At 38.5% G+C, this 20,745-nt stretch overlaps 1 long non-coding RNA gene across 1 annotated transcript; it reads right to left on the minus strand.

The window, feature by feature from the left end:
* Positions 1-19,507: 19,507 nt before the first annotated feature.
* LOC308292387 lies at positions 19,508-20,378 on the minus strand. The gene is made up of 2 exons (XR_013962394.1): positions 20,274-20,378; positions 19,508-19,804 (listed from the first exon to the last, which is right to left on the minus strand). It is a non-coding gene; the product is annotated as an uncharacterized lncRNA (long non-coding RNA).
* Positions 20,379-20,745: the final 367 nt, after the last annotated feature.

A 20,745-nucleotide genomic window follows, 5' to 3' on the forward strand; every position in this document is an offset into this window, starting at 1 on the left:
TCTTTGCCAAATGCCATGAACGTGTAACTTTGCATGTATGATTTAGAGGCCGAAGAATAATTTGCATAAAACCGCAATATTGATTGAATTATTAAAAAATTATATTTCACTTTAAAAGAAATCCGCCGAGACTAGTTTGACCGTATTGGTCCAAAGTTCATGTGAAAAAAGTTTTGTGCGCGTTATGCAAAAATCCCAGGAGGAGATAGATTTTTACTGTTTTTCATTTAATTCCAAATTGTGGGAGACCTAAAGGTCAGAGGTCAAAAGTTAGAGGGTAAAAGTTGTTCGGCATGAGGAGACGCATAAGTGTATACAGGTTTCATGGCTGTACGTATAACACAGCATGAGCTATACCTGTTCAAAGATCGCACTTTCGAAGGCTTCCTACAGCGCCACCATTTGGCCGATTGCTGTAAAAAATAATAGCACACTTCGCCACTGTAAGCTGAACACATTGATGTTTTTATTTTCATTTTCTCACTAAGTATGTAGGAGTAGAAAGGAACCGAAGTTTTGAGGAGAACTTGATATGACGGTTAGATATTGTCACTAGACAAATATTGTTCCTTCGAAACAATTGTGGGCTCGCTTCAAGCCAGAAAACAATGGCTATAAAATCACAAAATGTCAAGATCGCAGGCAGTGCTCACTTTGACGTTACTGACGTCAAAGATTGGTCCATTTTGTTCCAAAAAATTGTTATGCAAAAGTTGACCCGCTGGTGGCGCTATAACAGGCCAATGTGAGAAGGGTGGTATCTGTTCCTTGACCTATTGGGAATGTGCTTGCAAGATTTCACGCACATTGCAGGCTGTGTTCATGATTTGAGGTGTTTTTGGCTTTGGCCACTTTATCGCTGCTTGCAGCTATATTTATTATTATAATATTTTTGTGTGTGTGTGTGTGTGTGTGTGCACTTCATAGGCATATTAGATAAAGGTCCTTAGATAGTGTGTAGAATGTTTCATGCAAATTGCTAAAGAAATCCTAACAGGTTTAAGCGTTTCACAAACTGCTCAAAATGATATAGCGCCCCCGTTTGGCCAATTGGGGTAAGATTGGTTTTAGTGATATTTGGACTAACACTCTACATCTTTGCCAAATGCCATGAACATGTTACTTTGCATGTATGATTTAGAGGCAGAAGAATAATTTGCATAAAACTGCAATATTCATTGAATTTATTAAAAAAGCATGTTTCAATTTTAAAGAAATCCGATCTGACAGATCTTTAGAGATTGGTCCAAAGTTCACGTAAAAAAAGTTTTGTGCACGTGGAGCGAAAATTCCATTTTGAGCAGTTTTACAAACTGCTCAAAATGGCGGAAAATTTAAGGGCGGAGCTTACTTAACAACGACACAGATGTCTTCCGCTTGAGTCAAAGCTCGCGTGTAACAAGTTGCATGTCTTCAAACAAAACGAGTCATGACTTATGCCCGTTTGAAGTTTGAATTTTCAAACGCTTCGTATAGCGCCCCCCTTTGGCCGATTGGAATAAAATTGGTTTCGGTGATACTTTGACTAACCCTCCACATCTTTGCCAAATGCCATGAACGTGTAACTTTGCATGTATGATTTAGAGGCCGAAGAATAATTTCCATAAAACCGCAATATTGATTGAATTATTAAAAAATTATATTTCACTTTAAAAGAAATCCGCCGAGATAAATCTGACCATATTGGTCCAAAGTTCATGTGAAAAAAGTTTTGTGCGCGTAACGAAAAAAACCCAGGAGGAGATAGATTTTTACTGTTTTTCATATTATTCCGAATTGTGGGAGACCTAAAGGTCAGAGGTCAAAGGTTAGAGGGTAAAAGTTGTTCGGCATGAGGAGACGCATACATGTATACAGGTTTCATGGCTGTACCTAAAACACAGCATGAGCTATCCCTGTTCAAAGTTCGCACTTTCGAAGGCTTCCTACAGCGCCACCATTTGGCCGATTGCTGTATAAAATAATAGCACACTTCGCCACTGTAAGCTGAACACATTGATGTTTTTATTTTCATTTTCTCACTAAGTATGTAGGAGTAGAAAGGAACCGAAGTTCCCGTCTACAGTATGCATGATATGACTGATAGATAAACTAGAAAAATATTGTTCCTTCGAAACAATTGTGGGCTCGCTTCAAGCCAGAAAACAATGGCTATAAAAGCACAAAATGTCAAGATCGCAGGCAGTGCTCTCTTTGACGTTACTGACGTCAAAGATTGGTCCATTTTGTTCCAAAAATGTGTTGTGCAAAAGTTGACCCGCTGGTGGCGCTATAACAGGCCAATGTGAGAAGGTTGGTATCTGTTCCTTGACCTATTGGGAATGTGCTTGCAAGATTTCACGCACATCCCAGGCTGTGTTCATGATTTGAGGTGTTTTTGGCTTTGGACACTTTATCGCTGCTTGCAGCTATATTTATTATTATTATTTTATAATTTTTTTGTGTGCACTTCATAGGCATGTTAGATAAAGGTCCTTAGATTGCGTGTAGAATGTTTCATGCAAATTGCAAAAAAAATCCTAGAATAAAAACGGGTTTAAGCGTTTTACAAACTGCTCAAAATTATATAGCGCCCCCCTTTGGCCATTTGGGGTAAGATTGGTTTCAGTGATATTTGAACTAACCCTCTACACTATTTTGTCATGAAAATGTGACTTTGCTTGTATGTTTTAGAGGCAGAAGAATAATTTGCATAAAAATGCAATATTGTTTGAATTATTTAAAAAAGCATGTTTCAATGTTAAAGAAATCCGATCTGACAGATCTTTAGATATCGGTCCAAAGTTCACGTAAAAAAAGTTTTGTGCACGTGACGCGAAAATTCCAGAATAAAAGCGGGTTTACGCGTTTTACAAACTGCTCAAAGTGGCGGAAAATCGAAGGGCGGAGCTTACTTAACAACGACACAGATGTCTTCCGCTTGAGTCAAAGCACGCGTGTAACAAGTTGCATGTCTTCAAACGAAACGAGTCATGACTTATGCCCGTTTGAAGTTTGAATTTTCAGACGCTTCGTATAGCGCCCCCCTTTGGCCGATTGGAATAAAATTGGTTTCAGTGATACCTTGACTAACCCTCTACATCTTTGCCAAATGCCATGAGCGTGTAACTTTGCATGTATGATTTAGAGGCCGAAGAATAATTTGCATAAAACTGCAATATTTATTGAATTATTAAAAAATTATATTTCACTTTAAAAGAAATCCGCCGAGATTAGTTTGACCGTATTGGTCCAAAGTTCATGTGAAAAAAGTTTTGTGCGCGTATCGAAAAAAACCCAGGAGGAGATAGATTTTTACTGTTTTTCATATAATTCCGAATTGTGGGAGATCTAAAGGTCAGAGGTCAAAAGTCAGAGGCTAAAAGTTGTTCGGCATGAGGAGACGCATACGTGTATACAGGTTTCATGCCTGTACCTCAAACACAGCATGAGCTATACCTGTTCAAAGTTCGCACTTTCGAAGGCTTCCTACAGCGCCACCATTTGGCCGATTGCTGTAAAAAGTAATAGCACACTTCGCCACTGTAAACTGAACACATTGATGTTTTTATTTTCATTTTCTCACTAAGTATGTAGGAGTAGAAAGGAACCGAAAATCCCGTCTACTTACTAGATAAACAAACTAGAAAAATATTGTTCCTTCGAAACAATTGTGGGCTCGCTTCAAGCCAGAAAACAATGGCTATAAAAGTACAAAATGTCAAGATCGCAGGCAGTGCTCTCTTTGACGTTACTGACGTCAAAGATTGGTCCATTTTGTTCCAAAAATGTGTTGTGCAAAAGTTGACCCGCTGGTGGCGCTATAACAGGCCAATGTAAGAAGGGTGGTATCTGTTCCTTGACCTATTGGGAATGTGCTTGTAAGATTTCACGCACATTGCAGGCTGTGTTCATGATTTGAGGTGTTTTTGGCTTTGGCCACTTTATCGCTGCTTGCAGCTATATTCATTATTATTATTTTTTTTTGTGTGTGCACTTCATAGGCATATTAGATAAAGGTCCTTAGATTGTGTGTAGAATGTTTCATGCAAATTGCAAAAAGAAAATCCTAACGGGTTTAAGCGTTTCACAAGCTGCTCAAAATGATATAGCGCCCCCCTTTGGCCAATTGGGGTAAGATTGGTTTTAGTGATATTTGGACTAACACTCTACATCTTTGCCAAATACCATGAACATGTTACTTTGCATGTATGATTTAGAGGCAGAAGAATAATTTGCATAAAACTGCAATATTCATTTAATTTATTTAAAAAAGCATGTTTCAATTTTAAAGAAATCCGATCTGACAGATCTTTAGATATCGGTCCAAAGTTCACGTAAAAAAAGTTTTGTGCACGTGGAGCGAAAATTCCAGAATAAAAGCGGGTTTACGCGTTTTACAAACTGCTCAAAATGGCGGAAAATCGAAGGGCGGAGCTTACTTAACAACGACAAAGATGTCTTCCGCTTGAGTCAAAGCACGCGTGTAACAAGTTGCATGTCTTCAAACGAAACGAGTCATGACTTATGCCCGTTTGAAGTTTGAATTTTCAAACGCTTCGTATAGCGCCCCCCTTTGGCCGATTGGAATAAAATTGGTTTCAGTGATACTTTGACTAACCCTCCACATCTTTGCCAAATGCCATGAACGTGTAACTTTGCATGTATGATTTAGAGGCTGAAGAATAATTTGCATAAAACCGCAATATTGATTGAAGTATTAAAAAATTATATTTCACTTTAAAAGAAATCCGCCGAGACTAGTTTGACCGTATTGGTCCAAAGTTCATGTGAAAAAAGTTTTGTGCGCGTAACGCAAAAATCTCAGGAGGAGATAGATTTTTACTGTTTTTTATATAATTCAAAATTCTGGGGGATCTAAAGGTCAGAGGTCAAAAGTCAGGGTGCAAAAGTTGTTCGGCATGAGGAGACGCATACGTGTATACAAGTTTCATGACTGTACGTATAACAGAGCATGAGCTCTATCTGTTCAAAGTTCGCACTTTCGAAGGCTTCCTACAGCGCCACCATTTGGCCGATTGCTGTAAAAAATAATAGCACACTTCACCACTGTAAGCTGAACACATTGATGTTTTTATTTTCATTTTCTGTCTAAGTATGTAGGAGTAGAAAGGAACCGAAGTTTTGAGGAGAACTTGATATGACGGTTAAATATTGTCACTAGAAAAATATTGTTCCTTCGAAACAATTGTGGGCTCGCTTCAAGCCGGAAAACAATGGCTATAAAAGCACAAAATGTCAAGATCGCAGGCAGTGCTCTCTTTGACGTTACTGACGTCAAAGATTGGTCCATTTTGTTCCAAAAATGTGTTGTGCAAAAGTTGACCCGCTGGTGGCGCTATAACAGGCCAATGTGAGAAGGTTGGTATCTGTTCCTTGACCTATTGGGAATGTGCTTGCAAGATTTCACACACATCCCAGGCTGTGTTCATGATTTGAGGTGTTTTTGGCTTTGGACACTTTATCGCTGCTTGCAGCTATATTTATTATTATTATTTTATAATTTTTTTGTGTGCACTTCATAGGCATGTTAGATAAAGGTCCTTAGATTGCGTGTAGAATGTTTCATGCAAATTGCAAAAAAAATCCTAGAATAAAAACGGGTTTAAGCGTTTTACAAACTGCTCAAAATTATATAGCGCCCCCCTTTGGCCATTTGGGGTAAGATTGGTTTCAGTGATATTTGAACTAACCCTCTACACTATTTTGTCATGAAAATGTGACTTTGCATGTATGTTTTAGAGGCAGAAGAATAATTTGCATAAAAATGCAATATTGTTTGAATTATTTAAAAAAGCATGTTTCAATGTTAAAGAAATCCGATCTGACAGATCTTTAGATATCGGTCGAAAGTTCACGTAAAAAAAGTTTTGTGCACGTGACGCGAAAATTCCAGAATAAAAGCGGGTTTACGCGTTTTACAAACTGCTCAAAATGGCGGAAAAGTGAAGGGCGGAGCTTACTTAACAACGACACAGATGTCTTCCGCTTGAGTCAAAGCACACGTGTAACAAGTTGCATGTCTTCAAACAAAACGAGTCATGACTTATGCCCGTTTGAAGTTTGAATTTTCAGACGCTTCGTATAGCGCCCCCCTTTGGCCGATTGGAATAAAATTGGTTTCAGTGATACTTTGACTAACCCTCCACATCTTTGCCAAATGCCATGAACGTGTAACTTTGCATGTATGATTTAGAGGCCGAAGAATAATTTGCATAAAACCGCAATATTGATTGAATTATTAAAAAATTATATTTCACTTTAAAAGAAATCCGCCGAGATTAGTTTGACCGTATTGGTCCAAAGTTCATGTGAAAAAAGTTTCATGCGCGTATCGCGAAAATCCCAGGAGGAGATAGATTTTTACTGTTTTTCATATAATTCCGAATTGTGGGAGACCTAAAGGTCAGAGGTCAAAAGTTAGAGGGTAAAAGTTGTTCGGCATGAGGAGACGCATAAGTGTATACAGGTTTCATGGCTGTACGTATAACAGAGCATGAGCTATACCTGTTCAAAGATCGCACTTTCGAAGGCTTCCTACAGCGCCACCATTTGGCCGATTGCTATAAAAAATAATAGCACACTTCGCCACTGTAAACTGAACACATTGATGTTTTTATTTTCATTTTCTCACTAAGTATGTAGGAGTAGAAAGGAACCGAAGTTTTGAGGAGAACTTGATATAGTATGCCTGCCTGATAGATAAACTAGAAAAATATTGTTCCTTCGAAACAATTGTGGGCTCGCTTCAAGCCGGAAAACAATGGCTATAAAAGCACAAAATGTCAAGATCGCAGGCAGTGCTCTCTTTGACGTTACTGACGTCAAAGATTGGTCCATTTTGTTCCAAAAATGTGTTGTGCAAAAGTTGACCCGCTGGTGGCGCTATAACAGGCCAATGTGAGAAGGTTGGTATCTGTTCCTTGACCTATTGGGAATGTGCTTGCAAGATTTCACGCACATCCCAGGCTGTGTTCATGATTTGAGGTGTTTTTGGCTTTGGACACTTTATCGCTGCTTGCAGCTATATTTATTATTATTATTTTATAATTTTTTGTGTGCACTTCATAGGCATGTTAGATAAAGGTCCTTAGATTGCGTGTAGAATGTTTCATGCAAATTGCAAAAAAAATCCTAGAATAAAAACGGGTTTAAGCGTTTTACAAACTGCTCAAAATTATATAGCGCCCCCCTTTGGCCATTTGGGGTAAGATTGGTTTCAGTGATATTTGAACTAACCCTCTACACTATTTTGTCATGAAAATGTGACTTTGCTTGTATGTTTTAGAGGCAGAAGAATAATTTGCATAAAAATGCAATATTGTTTGAATTATTTAAAAAAGCATGTTTCAATGTTAAAGAAATCCGATCTGACAGATCTTTAGATATCGGTCCAAAGTTCATGTAAAAAAATGTTTTGTGCACGTGACGCGAAAATTCCAGAATAAAAGCGGGTTTACGCGTTTTACAAACTGCTCAAAGTGGCGGAAAATCGAAGGGCGGAGCTTACTTAACAACGACACAGATGTCTTCCGCTTGAGTCAAAGCACGCGTGTAACAAGTTGCATGTCTTCAAACGAAACGAGTCATGACTTATGCCCGTTTGAAGTTTGAATTTTCAAACGCTTCGTATAGCGCCCCCCTTTGGCCGATTGGAATAAAATTGGTTTCAGTGATACTTTGACTAACCCTCCACATCTTTGCCAAATGCCATGAACGTGTAACTTTGCATGCATGATTTAGAGGCAGAAGAATAATTTGCATAAAACCGCAATATTTATTGAATTATTAAAAAATGATATTTCACTTTAAAAGAAATCCGCCGAGATAAATCTGACCGTATTGGTCCAAAGTTCATGTGAAAAAAGTTTCGTGCGCGTATCGAAAAAAACCCAGGAGGAGATAGATTTTTACTGTTTTTCATATAATTCCGAATTGTGGGAGACCTAAAGGTCAGAGGTCAAAAGTTAGAGGGTAAAAGTTGTTCGGCATGAGGAGACGCATAAGTGTATACAGGTTTCATGGCTGTATGTATAACACAGCATGAGCTATACCTGTTCAAAGATCGCACTTTCGAAGGCTTCCTACAGCGCCACCATTTGGCCAATTGCTATAAAAAATAATAGCACACTTCGCCACTGTAAACTGAACACATTGATGTTTTTATTTTCATTTTCTCACTAAGTATGTAGGAGTAGAAAGGAACCGAAGTTTTTTGATACTTGATATGACTGCCTGCCTGATAGATAAACTAGAAAAATATTGTTCCTTCGAAACAATTGTGGGCTCGCTTCAAGCCAGAAAACAATGGCTATAAAAGCACAAAATGTCAAGATCGCAGGCAGTGCTCTCTTTGACGATACTGACGTCAAAGATTGGTCCATTTTGTTCCAAAAATGTGTTGTGCAAAAGTTGACCCGCTGGTGGCGCTATAACAGGCCAATGTGAGAAGGTTAGTATCTGTTCCTTGACCTATTGGGAATGTGCTTGCAAGATTTCACGCACATCCCAGGCTGTGTTCATGATTTGAGGTGTTTTTGGCTTTGGCCACTTTATCGCTGCTTGCAGCTATATTTATTATTATTATTTTATATTTTTTTTGTGTGCACTTCATAGGCATGTTAGATAAAGGTCCTTAGATTGCGTGTAGAATGTTTCATGCAAATTGCAAAAAAAATCCTAGAATAAAAACGGGTTTAAGCGTTTTACAAACTGCTCAAAATTATATAGCGCCCCCCTTTGGCCATTTGGGGTAAGATTGGTTTCAGTGATATTTGAACTAACCCTCTACACTATTTTGTCATGAAAATGTGACTTTGCATGTATGTTTTAGAGGCAGAAGAATAATTTGCATAAAAATGCAATATTGTTTGAATTATTTAAAAAAGCATGTTTCAATGTTAAAGAAATCCGATCTGACAGATCTTTAGATATCGGTCCAAAGTTCACGTAAAAAAAGTTTTGTGCACGTGACGCGAAAATTCCAGAATAAAAGCGGGTTTACGCGTTTTACAAACTGCTCAAAATGGCGGAAAATTGAAGGGCGGAGCTTACTTAACAACGACACAGATGTCTTCCGCTTGAGTCAAAGCACGCGTGTAACAAGTTGCATGTCTTCAAACGAAACGAGTCATGACTTATGCCCGTTTGAAGTTTGAATTTTCAGACGCTTCGTATAGCGCCCCCCTTTGGCCGATTGGAATAAAATTGGTTTCAGTGATACTTTGACTAACCCTCCACATCTTTGCCAAATGCCATGAACGTGTAACTTTGCATGTATGATTTAGAGGCCGAAGAATAATTTGCATAAAACCGCAATATTGATTGAATTATTAAAAAATTATATTTCACTTTGAAAAAAATCTGGTTGATCAATCTGACCGTATTGGTCCAAAGTTCATGTGAAAAACGTTTTGTGCACTTGACGCGAAAATCCCAGGAGGAGATAGATTTTTACTGTTTTTCATATAATTCCGAATTGTGGGAGACCTAAAGGTCAGAGGTCAAAAGTTAGAGGGTAAAAGTTGTTCGGCATGAGGAGACGCATACGTGTATACGGGTTTCATGGCTGTACCTCAAACACAGCTTGAGCTATACCTGTTCAAAGTTCGCACTTTCGAAGGCTTCCTACAGCGCCACCATTTGGCCGATTGCTGTAAAAAGTAATAGCACACGTCGCCACAGTAAGCTGAACACATTGATGTTTTTATTTTCATTTTCTCACTAAGTATGTAGGAGTTGAAAGCGGACAAAGTATTGAGGAGAACTTGATATGCTCTGGTTGATAGATAAACTAGAAAAATATTGTTCCTTCGAAACAATTGTGGGCTCGCTTCAAGCCAGAAAACAATGGCTATAAAAGTACAAAATGTCAAGATCGCAGGCCGTGCTCTCTTTGACGTTACTGACGTCAAAGATTGGTCCATTTTGTTCCAAAAATGTGTTGTGCAAAAGTTGACCCGCTGGTGGCGCTATAACAGGCCAATGTAAGAAGGGTGGTATCTGTTCCTTGACCTATTGGGAATGTGCTTGCAAGATTTCACGCACATTGCAGGCCGTGTTCATGATTTGAGGTGTTTTTGGCTTTGGCCACTTTATCGCTGCTTGCAGCTATATTCATTATTATTTTATTTTTTTCGTGTGTGTGCACTTCATAGGCATATTAGATAAAGGTCCTTAGATTGTGTGTAGAATGTTTCATGCAAATTGCAAAAAAAAAATCCTAACGGGTTTAAGCGTTTCACAAACTGCTCAAAATGATATAGCTCCCCCCTTTGGCCAATTGGGTTAAGATTGGTTTTAGTGATATTTGGACTAACACTCTACATCTTTGCCAAATGCCATGAACATGTTACTTTGCATGTATGATTTAGAGGCAGAAGAATAATTTGCATAAAACTGCAATATTCATTGAATTTATTTAAAAAAGCATGTTTCAATTTTAAAGAAATCCGATCTGACAGATCTTTAGATATCGGTCCAAAGTTCACGTAAAAAAAGTTTTGTGCACGTGGAGCGAAAGTTCCAGAATAAAAGCGGGTTTACGCGTTTTACAAACTGCTCAAAATTGCGGAAAATCGAAGGGCGGAGCTTACTTAACAACGACACAGATGTCTTCCGCTTGAGTCAAAGCACGCGTGTAACAAGTTGCATGTCTTCAAACGAAACGAGTCATGACTTATGCCCGTTTGAAGTTTGAATTTTCAAACGCTTCGTATAGCGCCCCCCTTTGGCCGATTGGAATAAAATTGGTTTCAGTGATACTTTGACTAACCCTCCACATCTTTGCCAATTGCCATGAACGTGTAACTTTGCATGTATGATTTAGAGGCCGAAGAATAATTTGCATAAAACCGCAATATTGATTGAATGATTAAAAAATTATATTTCACTTTAAAAAAAATCTGGTTGATCAATCTGACCGTATTGGTCCAAAGTTCATGTGAAAAAAGTTTCGTGCGCGTTATGCAAAAATCCCAGGAGGAGATAGATTTTTACTGTTTTTCATATAATTCAAAATTCTGGGGGATCTTAAGGTCAGAGGTCAAAAGTTAGAGGGTAAAAGTTGTTCGGCATGAGGAGACGCATAAGTGTATACAGGTTTCATGGCTGTATGTATAACACAGCATGAGCTATACATGTTCAAAGATCGCACTTTCGAAGGCTTCCTACAGCGCCACCATTTGGCCGATTGCTGTAAAAAATAATAGCACACTTCGCCACTGTAAGCTGAACACATTGATGTTTTTATTTTCATTTTCTGTCTAAGTAGGTAGGAGTAGAAAGGAACCGAAGTTTTGAGGAGAACTTGATATGACGGTTAGATATTGTCACTAGAAAAATATTGTTCCTTCGAAACAATTGTGGGCTCGCTTCAAGCCGGAAAACAATGGCTATAAAAGCACAAAATGTCAAGATCGCAGGCAGTGCTCTCTTTGACGTTACTGACGTCAAAGATTGGTCCATTTTGTTCCAAAAATGTGTTGTGCAAAAGTTGACCCGCTGGTGGCGCTATAACAGGCCAATGTGAGAAGGTTGGTATCTGTTCCTTGACCTATTGGGAATGTGCTTGCAAGATTTCACGCACATCCCAGGCTGTGTTCATGATTTGAGGTGTTTTTGGCTTTGGACACTTTATCGCTGCTTGCAGCTATATTTATTATTATTATTTTATAATTTTTTTGTGTGCACTTCATAGGCATGTTAGATAAAGGTCCTTAGATTGCGTGTAGAATGTTTCATGCAAATTGCAAAAAAAATCCTAGAATAAAAACGGGTTTAAGCGTTTTACAAACTGCTCAAAATTATATAGCGCCCCCCTTTGGCCATTTGGGGTAAGATTGGTTTCAGTGATATTTGAACTAACCCTCTACACTATTTTGTCATGAAAATGTGACTTTGCATGTATGTTTTAGAGGCAGAAGAATAATTTGCATAAAAATGCAATATTGTTTGAATTATTTAAAAAAGCATGTTTCAATGTTAAAGAAATCCGATCTGACAGATCTTTAGATATCGGTCGAAAGTTCACGTAAAAAAAGTTTTGTGCACGTGACGCGAAAATTCCAGAATAAAAGCAGGTTTACGCGTTTTACAAACTGCTCAAAATGGCGGAAAAGTGAAGGGCGGAGCTTACTTAACAACGACACAGATGTCTTCCGCTTGAGTCAAAGCACACGTGTAACAAGTTGCATGTCTTCAAACAAAACGAGTCATGACTTATGCCCGTTTGAAGTTTGAATTTTCAGACGCTTCGTATAGCGCCCCCCTTTGGCCGATTGGAATAAAATTGGTTTCAGTGATACTTTGACTAACCCTCCACATCTTTGCCAAATGCCATGAACGTGTAACTTTGCATGTATGATTTAGAGGCCGAAGAATAATTTGCATAAAACCGCAATATTGATTGAATTATTAAAAAATTATATTTCACTTTAAAAGAAATCCGCCGAGATTAGTTTGACCGTATTGGTCCAAAGTTCATGTGAAAAAAGTTTTGTGCGCGTAACGCAAAAATCCCAGGAGGAGATAGATTTTTACTGTTTTTTATATAATTCAAAATTCTGGGGGATCTAAAGGTCAGAGGTCAAAAGTCAGAGCGCAAAAGTCGTTCGGCATGAGGAGACGCATACGTCTATACAAGTTTCATGACTGTACGTATAACAGAGCATGAGCTCTATCTGTTCAAAGTTCGCACTTTCGAAGGCTTCCTACAGCGCCACCATTTGGCCGATTGCTGTAAAAAATAATAGCACACTTCGCCACTGTAAGCTGAACACATTGATGTTTTTATTTTCATTTTCTGTCTAAGTATGTAGGAGTAGAAAGGAACCGAAGTTTTGAGGAGAACTTGATATGACGGTTAGATATTGTCACTAGAAAAATATTGTTCCTTCGAAACAATTGTGGGCTCGCTTCAAGCCAGAAAACAATGGCTATAAAAGCACAAAATGTCAAGATCGCAGGCAGTGCTCTCTTTGACGTTACTGACATCAAAGTTTGTCCATTTTGTTCCAAAAATGTGTTGTGCAAAAGTTGACCCGCTGGTGGCACTATAACAGGCCAATGTGAGAAGGTTGGTATCTGTTCCTTGACCTATTGGGAATGTGCTTGCAAGATTTCACGCACATCCCAGGCTGTGTTCATGATTTGAGGTGTTTTTGGCTTTGGACACTTTATCGCTGCTTGCAGCTATATTTATTATTATTATTTTATAATTTTTTTGTGTGCACTTCATAGGCATGTTAGATAAAGGTGGTTAGATTGCGTGTAGAATGTTTCATGCAAATTGCAAAAAAAATCCTAGAATAAAAACGGGTTTAAGCGTTTTACAAACTGCTCAAAATGATATAGCGCCCCCCTTTGGCCATTTGGGGTAAGATTGGTTTCAGTGATATTTGAACTAACCCTCTACACTATTTTGTCATGAAAATGTGACTTTGCATACTGTTTTAGAGGCAGAAGAATAATTTGCATAAAAATGCAATATTGTTTGAATTATTTTAAAAAAGCATGTTTCAATGTTAAAGAAATCCGATCTGACAGATCTTTAGATATCGGTCCAAAGTTCACGTAAAAAAAGTTTTGTGCACGTGACGCGAAAATTCCAGAATAAAAGCTGGTTTACGCGTTTTACAAACTGCTCAAAATGACGGAAAATTGAAGGGCGGAGCTTACTTAACAACGACACAGATGTCTTCCGCTTGAGTCAAAGCACACGTGTAACAAGTTGCATGTCTTCAAACAAAACGAGTCATGACTTATGCCCGTTTGAAGTTTGAATTTTCAGACGCTTCGTATAGCGCCCCCCTTTGGCCGATTGGAATAAAATTGGTTTCAGTGATACTTTGACTAACCCTCCACATCTTTGCCAAATGCCATGAACGTGTAACTTTGCATGTATGATTTAGAGGCCGAAGAATAATTTGCATAAAACCGCAATATTTATTGAATTATTAAAAAATTATATTTCACTTTAAAAGAAATCCGACCAGACTAGTTTGACCGTATTGGTCCAAAGTTCATGTGAAAAAAGTTTTGTGCGCGTAACGCAAAAATCCCAGGAGGAGATAGATTTTTACTGTTTTTTATATAATTCAAAATTCTGGGGGATCTAAAGGTCAGAGGTCAAAAGTTAGAGGGTAAAAGTTGTTCGGCATGAGGAGACGCATATGTGTATACAGGTTTCATGACTGTACGTATAACAGAGCATGAGCTCTATCTGTTCAAAGTTCGCACTTTCGAAGGCTTCCTACAGCGCCACCATTTGGCCGATTGCTGTAAAAAATAATAGCACACTTCGCCACTGTAAGCTGAACACATTGATGTTTTTATTTTCATTTTCTGTCTAAGTATGTAGGAGTAGAAAGGAACCGAAGTTTTGAGGAGAACTTGATATGACGGTTAGATATTGTCACTAGAAAAATATTGTTCCTTCGAAACAATTGTGGGCTCGCTTCAAGCCAGAAAACAATGGCTATGAAAGTACAAAATGTCAAGATCGCAGGCAGTGCTCTCTTTGACGTTACTGACGTCAAAGATTGGTCCATTTTGTTCCAAAAATGTGTTGTGCAAAAGTTGACCCGCTGGTGGCGCTATAACAGGCCAATGTAAGAAGGGTGGTATCTGTTCCTTGACCTATTGGGAATGTGCTTGCAAGATTTCATGCACATTGCAGGCTGTGTTCATGATTTGAGGTGTTTTTGGCTTTGGCCACTTTATCGCTGCTTGCAGCTATATTCATTATTATTATTTTTTTTGTGTGTGTGCACTTCATAGGCATATTAGATAAAGGTCCTTAGATTGTGTGTAGAATGTTTCATGCAAATTGCAAAAAAAAAATCCTAACGGGTTTAAGCGTTTCACAAACTGCTCAAAATGATATAGCGCCCCCCTTTGGCCAATTGGGGTAAGATTGGTTTTAGTGATATTTGGACTAACACTCTACATCTTTGCCAAATGCCATGAACATGTTACTTTGCATGTATGATTTAGAGGCAGAAGAATAATTTGCATAAAACTGCAATATTCATTGAATTTATTTAAAAAAGCATGTTTCAATTTTAAAGAAATCCGATCTGACAGATCTTTAGATATCGGTCCAAAGTTCACGTAAAAAAAGTTTTGTGCACGTGGAGCGAAAATTCCAGAATAAAAGCGGGTTTACGCGTTTTACAAACTGCTCAAAATGGCGGAAAATTGAAGGGCGGAGCTTACTTAACAACGACACAGATGTCTTCCGCTCGAGTCAAAGCACGCGTGTAACAAGTTGCATGTCTTCAAACGAAACGAGTCATGACTTATGCCCGTTTAAAGTTTGAATTTTCAAACGCTTTGTATAGCGCCCCCCTTTGACCGATTGGAATAAAATTGGTTTCAGTGATACTTTGACTAACCCTCCACATCTTTGCCAAATGCCATGAACGTGTAACTTTGCATGTATGATTTAGAGGCCGAAGAATAATTTGCATAAAACCACAATATTGATTGAATTATTAAAAAATTATATTTCACTTTAAAAGAAATCCGCCGAGACTAGTTTGACCGTATTGGTCCAAAGTTCATGTGAGAAAGGTTTTGTGCGCATAACGCAAAAATCCCAGGAGGAGATAGATTTTTACTGTTTTTTATATAATTCAAAATTCTGGGGGATCTAAAGGTCAGAGGTCAAAAGTTAGAGGGTAAAAGTTGTTCGGCATGAGGAGACGCATACGTGTATACAGGTTTCATGACTGTACGTATAACAGAGCATGAGCTCTATCTGTTCAAAGTTCGCACTTTCGAAGGCTTCCTACAGCGCCACCATTTGGCCGATTGCTGTAAAAAATAATAGCACACTTTGCCACTGTAAGCTGAACACATTGATGTTTTTATTTTCATTTTCTGTCTAAGTATGTAGGAGTAGAAAGGAACCGAAGTTTTGAGGAGAACTTGATATGACGGTTAGATATTGTCACTAGAAAAATATTGTTCCTTCGAAACAATTGTGGGCTCGCTTCAAGCCAGAAAACAATGGCTATAAAAGCACAAAATGTCAAAATCGCAGGCAGTGCTCTCTTTGACGTTACTGACGTCAAAGATTGGTCCGTTTTGTTCCAAAAATGTGTAGTGCAAAAGTTGACCCGCTGGTGGCGCTATAACAGGCCAATGTGAGAAGGTTGGTATCTGTTCCTTGACCTATTGGGAATGTGCTTGCAAGATTTCACGCACATCCCAGGCTGTGTTCATGATTTGAGGTGTTTTTGGCTTTGGACACTTTATCGCTGCTTGCAGCTATATTTATTATTATTATTATTATTATTTTTGTGTGTGTGTGCACTTCATAGGCATATTAGATAAAGGTCCTTAGATTGTGTGTAGAATGTTTCATGCAAATTGCTAAAAAAAATCTTAACGGGTTTAAGCGTTTCACAAACTGCTCAAAATGATATAGCGCCCCCCCTTTGGCCAATTGGGGTAAGATTGGTTTTAGTGATATTTGGAATAACACTCTACATCTTTGCCAAATGACATGAATATGTTACTTTGCATGTATGATTTAGAGGCAGAAGAATAATTTGCATAAAACTGCAATATTCATTGAATTTATTTAAAAAAGCATGTTTCAATTTTAAAGAAATCCTATCTGACAGATCTTTAGATATCGGTCCAAAGTTCACGTAAAAAAAGTTTTGTGCACGTGACGCGAAAATTCCAGAATAAAAGCGGGTTTACGCGTTTTACAAACTGCTCAAAATGGCGGAAAATTGAAGGGCGGAGCTTACTTAACAACGACACAGATGTCTTCCGCTTGAGTCAAAGCACGCGTGTAACAAGTTGCATGTCTTCAAACGAAACGAGTCATGACTTATGCCCGTTTGAAGTTTGAATTTTCAAACGCTTCGTATAGCGCCCCCCTTTGGCCGATTGGAATAAAATTGGTTTCAGTGATACTTTGACTAACCCTCCACATCTTTGCCAAATGCCATGAACGTGTAACTTTGCATGTATGATTTAGAGGCCGAAGAATAATTTGCATAAAACCGCAATATTGGGGGAATTATTAAAAAATTATATTTCACTTTAAAAGAAATCCGCCGAGACTAGTTTGACCGTATCGGTCCAAAGTTCATGTGAAAAAAGTTTTGTGCACTTGACGCGAAAATCCCAGGAGGAGATAGATTTTTACTGTTTTTCATATAATTCCGAATTGTGGGAGACCTAAAGGTCAGAGGTCAAAAGTTAGAGGGTAAAAGTTGTTCGGCATGAGGAGACGCATACGTGTATACAGGTTTCATGGCTGTATGTATAACACAGCATGAGCTATACCTGTTCAAAGATCGCACTTTCGAAGGCTTCCTACAGCGCCACCATTTGGCCGATTGCTGTATAAAATAATAGCACACTTCGCCACTGTAAGCTGAACACATTGATGTTTTTATTTTCATTTTCTGCCTGAGTATGTAGGAGTAGAAAGGATCCGAAGTTCCCGTCTACTGACTGCCTGCCTGTCAGTAGACGGGAAGATATTGTCACTAGAAAAATATTGTTCCTTCGAAACAATTGTGGGCTCGCTTCAAGCCAGAAAACAATGGCTATAAAAGTACAAAATGTCAAGATCGCAGGCAGTGCTCTCTTTGACGTTACTGACGTCAAAGATTGGTCCATTTTGTTCCAAAAATGTGTTGTGCAAAAGTTGACCCGCTGGTGGCGCTATAACAGGCCAATGTAAGAAGGGTGGTATCTGCTCCTTGGCCTATTGGGAATGTGCTTGCAAGATTTAACGCACATTGCAGGCTGTGTTCATGATTTGAGGTGTTTTTGGCTTTGGCCACTTTATCGCTGCTTGCAGCTATATTCATTATTATTATTTTTTTTGTGTGTGTGCACTTCATAGGCATATTAGATAAAGGTCCTTAGATTGTGTGTAGAATGTTTCATGCAAATTGCAAAAATAAATCCTAACGGGTTTAAGCGTTTCACAAACTGCTCAAAATGATATAGCGCCCCCCTTTGGCCAATTGGGGTAAGATTGGTTTTAGTGATATTTGGACTAACACTCTACATCTTTGCCAAATGCCATGAACATGTTACTTTGCATGTATGATTTAGAGGCAGAAGAATAATTTGCATAAAACTGCAATATTCATTGAATTTATTTTAAAAAGCATGTTTCAATTTTAAAGAAATCCGATCTGACAGATCTTTAGATATCGGTCCAAAGTTCACGTAAAAAAAGTTTTGTGCACGTGGAGTGAAAATTCCAGAATAAAAGCGGGTTTACGCGTTTTACAAACTGCTCAATATGGCGGAAAATTGAAGGGCGGAGCTTACTTAACAACGACACAGATGTCTTCCGCTCGAGTCAAAGCACGCGTGTAACAAGTTGCATGTCTTCAAACGAAACGAGTCATGACTTATGCCCGTTTGAAGTTTGAATTTTCAAACGCTTCGTATAGCGCCCCCCTTTGGCCGATTGGAATAAAATTGGTTTCAGTGATACTTTGACTAACCCTCCACATCTTTGCCAAATGCCATGAACGTGTAACTTTGCATGTATGATTTAGAGGCCGAAGAATAATTTGCATAAAACCGCAATATTGATTGAATTATTAAAAAATTATATTTCACTTTAAAAGAAATCCGCCGAGACTAGTTTGACCGTATTGGTCCAAAGTTCATGTGAAAAAAGTTTCATGCGCGTATCGCAAAGATCCCAGGAGGAGATAGATTTTTACTGTTTTTCATATAATTCCAAATTCTGAGGGATCTAAAGATCAGAGGTCAAAAGTCAGAGCGTAAAAATTGTTCGGCATGAGGAGACGCATACGTGTATACAGGTTTCATGGCTGTACGTATAACAGAGCATGAGCTATACCTGTTCAAAGTTCGCACTTTCAAAGGCTTCCTACAGCGCCACCATTTGGCCGATTGCTGTAAAAAGTAATAGCACACGTCGCCACAGTAAGCTGAACACATTGATGTTTTTATTTTCATTTTCTCACTAAGTATGTAGGAGTAGAAAGGAACCGAAGTTTTGAGGAGAACTTGATATGACGGTTAGATATTGTCACTAGAAAAATATTGTTCCTTCGAAACAATTGTGGGCTCGCTTCAAGCCGGAAAACAATGGCTATAAAAGTACAAAATGTCAAGATCGCAGGCAGTGCTCTCTTTGACGTTACTGACGTCAAAGATTGGTCCATTTTGTTCCAAAAATGTGTTGTGCAAAAGTTGACCCGCTGGTGGCGCTATAACAGGCCAATGTAAGAAGGGTGGTATCTGTTCCTTGACCTATTGGGAATGTGCTTGCAAGATTTCACGCACATTGCAGGCTGTGTTCATGATTTGAGGTGTTTTTGGCTTTGGCCACTTTATCGCTGCTTGTGTAGCAAGTTGCACAATGGATAACGCTGTTACACTGTTATAAATGAGATATGACTGCATAAAAACCAGAAGTAACCAGGTTCGGCTGCTGAGAGCTCAGTTTGTAGTGTGAATACCAAAGAAATTGGAGACGGAGTCAAAGTTGCAAGTTTAAACAGAAATATATATTGAAAACTTTTCAGACAGATAAGAAAATCAACAGTTGCAACAACATGAAAAATAACAAATGGGGGCCCTTTAAAGAGTTCGAGTTCAGTTCAGTTCATTGGGATTGGGCATTGGGATTGGGCATGGGATTGGGCTCAGTGCCTCAGTGAGAGAGAGAACACAAGGGGAACACAGGTTCCTACCAAACACCATGGGAGGAGGGGTTCAAGGTCCAGCAGGTTCAATGGGAGGCTCGCCAGAGCTCATCAGCTCGTGTCACAAAAAACCTGACCTGAAAAAGGCCAGGTGAAAATAACGCAATCAGTCTATTGTACAATATAATTCAATTCTAAGTCAACATGAATGTTACTTTTCATTTCATGATTCTCATTAAAGTCAATATTTCAAGCTCATAATAGCATGCATGCATTAAGAAAATAAAAATATATTTCTCAAATAAATCATTACTTTATAAAGAAACAAAAGTCATTACTTCAAAACTCAAAATCTTTCAAACTCAAAATCAGATAGTTCAAAAACCCAAATGAAATACTTCAAAACGCAAATGTAATTCACTTTAGTGAATAATGAAAACCAAGCAGTTTGAGCTTGTACACATTTGTTTGGTCTGCTAGGAGTTTAGCACAGTCAAGTAAACCCCTTGTTACACAGCATTTGTGTTAAAACACCAAACAGCTAGCAGACCCATTTCAACACAATCGACCAAGCCATTGAGAATAAACCAGTTGATATGAACTCACCGCTGAGTAGGTATGGATAGGCACAGAAAGTATACAGCATGAGGGCAGCTGCAGCAGCATAGCATGAACCATGCTGCTTCCAAACACTCTGGGTTGGGAGGGAGTGGCAATCTAGGAAGTGACATCACCTCAACCTTTATTTATACTCCTTGCTTGACAAGGTTGCCATGTCTGGTTGGGTTGCCACGTTTGGTTGCAATAAGTAACCAGGGTTACACTTGCAGCTATATTTATTATTATTATTTTATAATTTTTTGTGTGCACTTCATAGGCATGTTAGATAAAGGTCCTTAGATTGCGTGTAGAATGTTTCATGCAAATTGCAAAAAAAATCCTAGAATAAAAACGGGTTTAAGCGTTTTACAAACTGCTCAAAATTATATAGCGCCCCCCTTTGGCCATTTGGGGTAAGATTGGTTTCAGTGATATTTGAACTAACCCTCTACACTATTTTGTCATGAAAAATCTGACT

This window comes from Nannobrachium achirus, assembly GCF_963921795.1.
Source record: "Nannobrachium achirus genome assembly, chromosome: 10".
NCBI classification, from domain to species: domain Eukaryota; kingdom Metazoa; phylum Chordata; class Actinopteri; order Myctophiformes; family Myctophidae; genus Nannobrachium; species Nannobrachium achirus.